Source organism: Sorex araneus, chromosome 3 (assembly GCF_027595985.1).
Source record: "Sorex araneus isolate mSorAra2 chromosome 3, mSorAra2.pri, whole genome shotgun sequence".
NCBI lineage: Eukaryota > Metazoa > Chordata > Mammalia > Eulipotyphla > Soricidae > Sorex > Sorex araneus.
The window spans coordinates 90030818-90040471 of NC_073304.1; positions in this window are offsets into that span (position 1 = coordinate 90030818).

Here is a 9654-nt window from a genome sequence, read left to right on the forward strand (position 1 = left end):
CAGCGCTTGGGTGCTGTGTTGAGGCTTTTTTTTTTCCTTTTTGGGTCACACCCATTGATGTTCAGGGGTTACTCCTGGCTTTGCTCTCAGGAATTACTCCTGGCGGTGCTTGGGGGACCATATGGGATGATGGGAATTGAACCCAGGTTACCTGGTCTGCCTGTAGAGAGGGCACCTCTCTCTCTCTCTCTCTCTCTCTCTCTCTCTCTCTCTCTCTCTCTCTCTCTCTCTCTCTCTCCCCCTCTTTTGGGCATTATGGTTTGCAATACAGATACTGAAAGATTATCATGTATATCCCTTTACACGACAGGGACTAATGGAGACGTTATTGGCGCCGCTCCAGAAAATCAATGAACAACAGAATGACAGTGATACAGTGATACAGTGATCCCTTTACCTACTTTCAGCGTTCAGTTCTCAGAGTGATCATTTCCAACTATCAACTATTTAATATTTTTCCAACCACTCCCCTTTTCCCCTTTCCTTCCTTGTTGTGTTGTTGGGTTGACCAGGAGTTGCCCGCTGTGGTGCTCGCAGGCATGACACAGCACATTCTGGTGCTCACACACTCCGAGTGGTGTTCACTGCGCTTTGTGCTCATTTATTTATGGTCGCTTGTTCCTGTGTCCTCCGGGATAAGCACTGTAAATTGAGGCACATAGTCATGGTTGTGAGACTCTGGGGGTCACCATGGAGCTCATATACATGCTCACCAGAGGTCTCACTTCCATGATTCCCGTCTATCTTTAGGTAGTGGTGCTTGCTGGCAGTCACATTTTTTTTCTTTGTTTGGTAGGGGACCATCCCCTGTGGTACTTAGGGGCTAACCTCAGCTCTGTGCTTAGAGCTGGGATCATTCCTGGCAGTAGTAGGGGAACATGTTGTGCCAGTAATCCAACCCAGGCTTCCCAAATGTAAATCATGCGCACTAACCCTTTGGGTCATCTCCAACACCCTTTACAGTGTTGTAAATTCACACACACCTGGGCTGGAGTTCAGGAGACCATGAGTTGCAGGGTTTCATACGTGGGTCTCCTGCATCCAAAACAGATTCTTATGCCCCTTACATTTTAAGTTCTAAAACTATTTTTTAGATGTTTTCTTTTTTTATTTATTATTATTTTTAATAGTGAATCACCATGAGGTAGTTACATACTTACAAACTATTGTGTTTGTGTTTCAGTTATACATTGATTGAGTACCCATCCCTCTACCAGTGCCCATTCTCCACCACCAATGATCCCAGTATTCCTCCCACCACCCCTCAAAAAAACTATTTTTAATGAACTGTCTTTTAAATTCTGATGTTTCAGGAGCCAGAGAGATAGTGCATAGATTTAGAAGCTTGCCTCACATGCAGCCTGGGCCTGTTATCACATACGGTCTCCCTCCCCACACCCAGCCCTGCCAGGAGATATCACTGAGCACAGAACCAGGAGTAAGCCCTGAGCACTATCTAGTGTGCCCTCCTAAATAAAAAATTGAATAAATAAACATAAATAAATCCTGGTGTTTCAAACTAGTATCCAGAATTCACAGAAGATGAGCAGGATGGCAAGAAGAAGAGCTAAGAAAGGGAGTCAGGAGAGCTGAGCTTTCAGTTCTATCACTGAGATTATTATGTGTCCTTTTAGTTGCAGTCCCTCTTATCATCAGAAGGAGAACAATTGGGCTTATTGTCAGTAGCATGGTCATTAAAGGCCCTCAACAAGAGATTGTATGGGCAGAACTTGACATGACACCAAAAACTATGTGGTAATGCTTGGCACATCTTTGGATACTAGTTGCTGCTATTTTACAGAAAAAAAAGGGAGACATTGAACTCTTGCCTTCATCTTCCTTGTTAGCAATAGTTTAGTTTAACATTAAAGCTCTGAACCATTAACTTTAGGATCTTGAGTCACACAAAAGTTAGTGGCTATACATATGAAAGTCTAACAATAGTATACAGTAGGTTGTCACTTAAGCAGTCACTAGGTTCTTGAAAATAACAAGTTCAAAGACATGTAACTAAAGCAGATCTTCAAGTGATGTCAATTTCATTCACTGTAGGATGGGATTGGGGATTTTTTTTCTCAACATTTACACAAAAGAATATAGGATAAGGGGCCAGAGAGCACAATAGGCTGAGACAGCACAATATTTTTGCCTACAGGGAGCTCAGATTCCATCCCAGCACTACATATCCCCCTACATCACCCTCCCCTCCCCCCCACCAATACTCCATCAGAAGGAACCTGAGAGCAACTATGGGTAGCCTTAGCATCTCTGACTCTGGTCCAAAATGAAACAGACCAAAAGAACATTCAATGGAACATTATTTCAGGACCTGCTGTTTTCTTGTAGGTTAATCTGTATAAATAATTTCCTGTAGGAGTAGAGGAATAGAGCACATAGCAGAGCATGGGAAACAATGCAGTTTCTTTGCCCAACTCTTCCTGAAGAGAATATTTTTATTATTTTGAAGGTTTTGTTTGCTTGATTTTTGTTTGGGGGCTACACCTAGTGGTGCCTAGGCTACTTCTAGCTCAGCTTAGTGCTTGAGAGTCTCATTCAGCAATACTTGGGGGTGTCCATGTGATATTCAGGGATTAAACGGAGAGTCCTGCAGTTTCTCAGAGATGTGAGTTTTCTGAGGTTCTCCAAGGTGGTTGAGGTGGTGTTGCCTTGCCCAAAGATTAGCAGAAAATTGGCAGGTTCTAATTCCCATTGGTGGTTGGAGAAAATTGATGGAGCTACTTAAAAATGATCCTAATAGTGGGGATAGTTGATTCTGTGAGAGAATTTCAGAAAAATTAAGAAGGTGGATTGCAAAGACTGCAAGACAGATGGAGAGGAGAAGGATCTAGCTATTCTGGCCTGGGCCTTTAGAGTAGCTCCTCCTTCCCCAAATTTCTATTGATGGTCTCTTTCAGGGGCTGTGTCAGGGATACAGAGGTGGGAGAAAGGCTTCCTGTCCTGAAGCCAACAGCCTAGTGACAGACACAACAAGCAGGCCACTCCAGGCCAGTGTATGTGGTGCTGTGAACTGGGATCTCAAGGTACTGTGGGAACAAGGCAATCCCACAGCATTTCAGCACAGACAATGGACTTACCGAGGATTTGACTAGGCATGCAGAAGAAGGGCACATAAGAGGAGGAACATACTCTGAGAGCAAGAACTGAGCTATACCTACGAAACTCATCTAACTCTATAGGATAAGATAGAATACTGGGATGGGAGGATCTCTTTCCAGGCCCTTGATCCTCATGTCAACATTTTTAGGAATAAGAAGGTTTCTTGGTGAGTGCAGTAATTAAAAGAGGTGAGGTGCATTCTTCACCTTGAGGATTTGCCCCATCTTGACCTGAAATGTTTACTTTTGGCTCTTTTCCCTATGGACAAGTCCATGTCCTCTCTTGAGCATCAAACCCCCTTCCCTCCCACCTCATATTTATCTAAATAAAACTTTTACTTCACTTAAAAAAATCTGGAAGAGGTGAATAGGTAGACTTGAGGAATATTTTATCCAAACCTGTGGAAGTGTTTTTGTTCTCACCCTTCCAGGAGCTAGAAAATTCTCATTTCATCTTTAGCTAGAACTGGAGGTCTAGATTCTGATAGTTTGTAACTGTGAGTTCCTTTTAAATAACTATTTTGGCAACCACACCTTAGTAAATGTAATCTTTTAAATATGTCTTTTTTAAAATTAGGTAACCCATTCACACACCAAAATTCAAGAAGTACACTAGCATTTGCAGTGAAAAAAAAAATCTTCCCTTGTCACTGTGCCCATGTCATCCAGGTCTTGACTGCTTATGCTACTAGTGTCTTGTATGTCTTTTTAGCTATGTTTTATTAATGTGGTCTAAATAACATCTTTCTTTAATTACACCCAAGCACTAGAATATAGTTTTGTTACCTGTTTTGAATATGAAAGTCTTATATTTTCTCCTGATTTAAGAAATGTCCTGTCCCCTATTAAAGGCATTAGTTTCTGCAGTAGTTAATTTCATCCATAGCATCTGTGTATATCTTAGCGTTTCATAATAAATAGTCTCTGTAAGTTGTAGAAACATACTATGATTGCTTCTGTGTAAACACAAAAAAGAATGAAAATGATCCTGGGGTGGCTGCTGCTGGACATGTGTGTTCATTCTGTAGCCCTGAGCTGCCTCCCCGCCTCCCCAGGGCTCCCCAACATAGACACAGAGAGACGGGGAGACGGGGAGGCTGGGGACCACAGTTAGATGGTGAAAATGGCCCATTTAATGCAGAGTTGCTAGCATACTTATAGAACATGTGAAGGGGGGTTGAGGAAGCACAGGTGTGGTTGTCATTTACATAGAAAAACATTTGGCAGAGGAAATTCTTTTAGGGAGATCAACTCAAGGAGACACTGTCTCCCAGGGACAACTGCATTGCTTTTATGTTTCCCTGTAATTGTATACATTATCGATACTTGCAGTTGTTTGGATAGACACAGTAAGATCCCAACACTTAGTTCTCTGGGTTGAGAGCAAACAAGGCTTTAAACACTTGGTTGTCTAGGCTCTGAGGGCAAGCAAGGCTTTTTACTATAAATCCCAGACTAAGTCCTCAGGCTAGTTCAGCTAGTCCTTCCCCAGGGGGGTCCTGTCTCTAAAGTTCTAACAGTTTGCATGAAAACCATGCATTTATGCTTTCTAGAATGTCCCATTTTGCTGCCGGGTAGTTTTGCCACTCGCCCCAGGTCCATCCCAGTCCCACGGTGGGACCTCCCCTTTGGGGTGTCAGGAACTACAGAAACTGAAGCCTGAGTCAAGTAGTTATGACCAAGTAATTATGCCCAGGAGCAGATATATTTCAGAGTCAGTCAACTGCCAGATATTAGGAGCATAGCGGTAATGGTCTTTCTGTGTTTAACCAAAGAACATTGCTCTATGGTAACGTATAAAAAGGGCATAAGGGAAACAGAAAAGCAAGTACAAATATACAGCACTTCAAATACAAAGCAGTATCAATGTAGGCAAGGTAGATAGGGAAAGGCCATTGGCAATGAAAAGTGAGATTTAACAGAGTCTCTGGGAAGGAGACTCTTAAGACTTGGAGATTCAAGAAAACAAAAGACCCGAGGAAACCAACAGCAGACCCTGAGGATAATGGACCCCTTCCTAGGAGGTTCACCAAAGAAGGCCATCACCACTCCCAACCTCCCTGGTAACCTTAGCAACAAACTTTTACCTGGAAAGAAACCCCATGTGGGTGGGGGCAGGTTGAAGAAACCCTATAAAAGACACCTTGAACAAAGAAAGGGCGTGCATATGCTGCCTGAGCCCATGTGCTGCTTGCGCCCACGTGGGCAAGCATATGTGTAGCCCGCATCTCCCCTCTTGAGATGTGTATTTTCATGCTTTCATACTTTTGTGTCTAAAGCTCGGTTATGTGTAGGGGCTTCCTCCACCCTTGGAGAAGCCCAAGTTCTCTCTTGAGCGCGTTATTTTCACTATTCTCTCTCCCATTTATCCCTTCGTCCTTCCCTCAGAAACCTCTAAATAAACTCTATTTACTTCACTGCTTGTCTACTCCTGAAATTCTTTTTCGAGAGCGAGACAAGAACCCAGTAACTCTGGGTCCCGGGTGGTAGAGGCGGCTGGGGAGAAAGTGATTGTTTTTCTCTCCCCACTTCACAGAAGTCACCCATGGGGCCCACCGACATCATTATCAATACAAGTTCAGAATTACCAGAAAATTTTGTTTTACAAGCAATCGAATTGACATGGGGGACTGTGACAATGTGAGGTAAAATACAAGGGAAAGAAAGATTACAGATAAACTTTAACTAAGTTAGGGATGCTAGCAAGGGCAATTTAAATTTCTCTAGGTGGAGGAAAAGAGACAATTCACTGATAGAGCCTAAAGCACTTAGGGATAATATCCAACAGCTTCCAATTTCTAGATCCTAATGATGCTCATGATAGTGAAATAACAAATTCTTCTACTAGTATATTTTATTGTTCAATTTACTGATCCAGTGACTTTATTAGCATTTTATTTTAATATCAGGACACATTTAAGAAATTCTGTGTCATGGACCAGAAGATGGCCAAAAGGACTGGAGCCTCTGCACTGGTGTTTTGACATCAAGTCAGATTGAACATCTTGACTTGCCCACTGTGGACGTCACACAATCCTTCCAGCTCTTGAGAGTGGCTTCATTCTACTCTAGACTGTTAGGCTTGAAACTCTTGAGGCACCTTTGCCTCCTTTCCCCAACCTAGTCCTCTTTATTCAGTGGGCTGCTAAATCCTACAAAAGCAACTGCCACACTATCCTTGTACAAATGCCTTCAGGATTGTTAGTTGTCAATAGAAAGGTTATTGCTACCCATAATTTCTGAAGGATGCAACAGTAGAACAGTAGTTTCAACTCAGCTAAATCCCAACTTTCTAAATGCTTTTGAGTCACACCTGGCGATGCTCAGGGGTTACTTCTGGCTCCGCAATCAGAAGTTACTTCTGGTGGTGCTTGGTGGACCATATGGAATGCCAGGGATCAAACCCGGGTTGGGTGCATGCAAGGCAAAAACTCCAGTGCCCCAGCCCCACCAATTTTTTTTTTTTTGGTTTTTGGGTCACACCCGACGATGCACAGGGGTTATTCCTGGCTCTTCACTCAGGAATTACCCCTGGCGGTGCTCAGGGGACCATATGGGATGCTGGGATTAGAACCCGGGTCGGCTGCGTGCAAGGCAAACACCCTACCCGCTGTGCTATCGCTCCAGCCCCCACCCACCAATTTTTTTTTTAAATTTCAGTTTAAATCAATATGTAAACTGATCTTGCCTTATTTCTTTCACTTCACTTTTTTTTTATAGCCTTCTAGCACTCAAAGCAACAATCTCTTCTATCTTCTTTCGGGTCCTAGGTAAATGTTAATTAATAAAGCAAAGGTCCTCACATCTGATAATGTTTTGATTAATCATTATTGTATTGCTGAAAATTTTTATTAATGTGAAAAAATCTGTTTCAGCCTCATTCTTGTCATTAAAAAATTACAGTTTTGAGACTGGAGCGATAGTATGGCAGGTAGAGCATTTGCCTTGCATGCAGCCGACCCAGGTTTGATCCTTAGCATCCATAGCACTCCAGCAATACCAGGAGTAATTCCTGAGTGCAGAACCAGGAGTAACCCCTGAGCATCACTGGATGCAACTCAAAAAGAAAAAAATTACAGCTTTGTTGAGATATAACTCATGTAGCATGAAGTTCATCTATCATTATTAATTCCACGTTCATCATTCCCCTCCCAAGAAATCCTTAGCCTTTTAGAAGATGCTCTTTATTTCTCCTTCCAACCCATAGAAATTACAAGTATGATTCTGATCCATTGATCCATTGAAGCACTTTGTGTTTCATACAAGAGGAAGATACGGTATCTTGTGTTTGGATGACTTCACTTACTGTAACATTTTTAAAGTTCATCTGCATTATAGCATATATCACTACTTTATTCCTTTTTGATAATGATTACTCTTTCACTGCATGGATTGATTCTCACATTTTGTTTATCAGTGATAGACATCTGTATTATTTTTTATTTTGACTTATGAACAGCTTTATGAGAGTGCTTACCAGGTACTGGATAAGAACTTCACATGTTATTTATTTACTCAACTGCAAGGTAGTATTCTTATAACAACCTGATTTAGATGAAAAAAATTGAGCTTTAGAAAGTCAGTGATCCAAAGTAAAACATTTGTCAAATGATCTGCAATAATCAAAAGTCTGCGTCCTTTATGTGTATACCTTCTCATTTTCTCACAAATTTTTTGGGAAATGTTAATTGTGTAATGTTAATTGCATAATTCAAGCTTTGAATGTATGTATATATACAGACATCTGTATAGTCCAGTTACTCCCAGGGTCATGCTCCTGGAAGTTTCACCATAGGCCCCATGTTCCCTTTTATCCCTCAGGCTATTGCTGCCTTCTGGTGTTTCTTATGAGAGCTATTTATTAGATAATTGCCCTTCTTAGGATAACACAGCACTATAAAGATTGTGTGGTAATGAGTCACTGACTAATTAAACTTTTCTGTAGCTTTTGCCACAGCATAATGCTGAAGACAGAAAGATCCAAACATATCAAAGCATGGAAACAGGTGTATGCCTGATGTAGGCTCTGTGCTGAGAGTAATACAAAGAAAAGAGAAGTATTCTTTTAAATTTTACTGATTCACCATGAGATATAATTACAAGCTTTCATGTCTAAGTTATACTAACACAATGATCAAACATCCATCCCTTCAACAGTGCACATTTTCCATCATCAATGTCCTCAGCATAGCCCCACCTTTCTCACCCTCCCACTGCCTTTACTGTCAGACAATATTCCCCATACTCTCTCTCTACTTTTGGGCATTGCGGTTTGCAATGCAGATACTGAGAGGTTATCATATTTGGTCCTTTATTTACTTTCAGCATGCATCTCCCATCCCAAACGATCCCTCCAACCATCATTTTCTTAGTGATCCCTGAAAAGAGAAGATTTTTTAGCATAGGTGTGGCTGTTGCTCCTTCCTCTAAAAGAAGAAAGAGCATGAGGATGTGGACAGTGATTCAGAAATATCTGTGTAGTTTGTGTAGTTGAGGTTGGTCTGAAGATAGACTACATCTTCACCTCTTCCTATGCCAATCTTAGGAAGGGTATAAAATAGCTCCATCGTCCTCACATTTCCTTGATACATTTTTCCTTTCCTAACTCAATAACTATAGTACTGATCTGAGGTTGGACACATCTTGTCAGCATCCAAGGTCAAGGAAGGCATTTGGCCAATTTCAGAAGTGATACAGGAGTTAGTGAGGCACCAGTATTATGTTATATAATTCCAATGCCAATGCCACAAAGTTTGCTCTGCCCATGAATTATTCTGGGTTTGTAGGCACTATCCTTTGGATTCCCTAGTGATGTGAAGGCAGTAGTCACTGAATCTTCTTCATTATCTCATTGTTCCAGCCAAGATTTTCTTGGGTTGACAGGTGGGTCACACTCAACAATGCTCAGGGGACCATATATGGTGCTGGTGATTCGAATCAGGGTCAGCAGGATGCAAGGCAAGAACATTAACCCCTGTACTGTCTCTCTGGCCTTTAGCCCAAATTCTTTACCCTAGGTTCTTTACACCTTCAAATGGATACCATGTTTTTTTATTTCTAACCTAGATCATTAAAACATCAAAGAAATAATAGAATGACTGACAGAGTTTCATTAGGGATTAAGACACATTCAGTATGATTTTTGTGGGCCAGAGAGATAGCACAGTGGGTGGGGTGCTTGCTTTGCACATGGCTGACCAGAACTTGACCAGGCACCATATATGATCCTTTGAGAACCAATAGAAGTGATTCCTAAGCACAGATCTAGGAGTAATCCCTGAGCAGAGCCATGTGTGGACTCCCCAAACCAAAATACTAAATAATTAAATGATCATAAATTGTCCTTAATATTTTTAAATATTAAAAATATTTTAATTTTAAATATTAAAAATCTTATCCTATAATGAAACTTTAGAGTGAACAAGTTTCATTATAGGATAAGACATGCAGCCATGGGGGGCTGGAATGATATAGCACAGCGGGTAGGGCATTTGCCTTGCACGTGGCTGACCCGGGTTCGATTCCCAGCATCCTATAT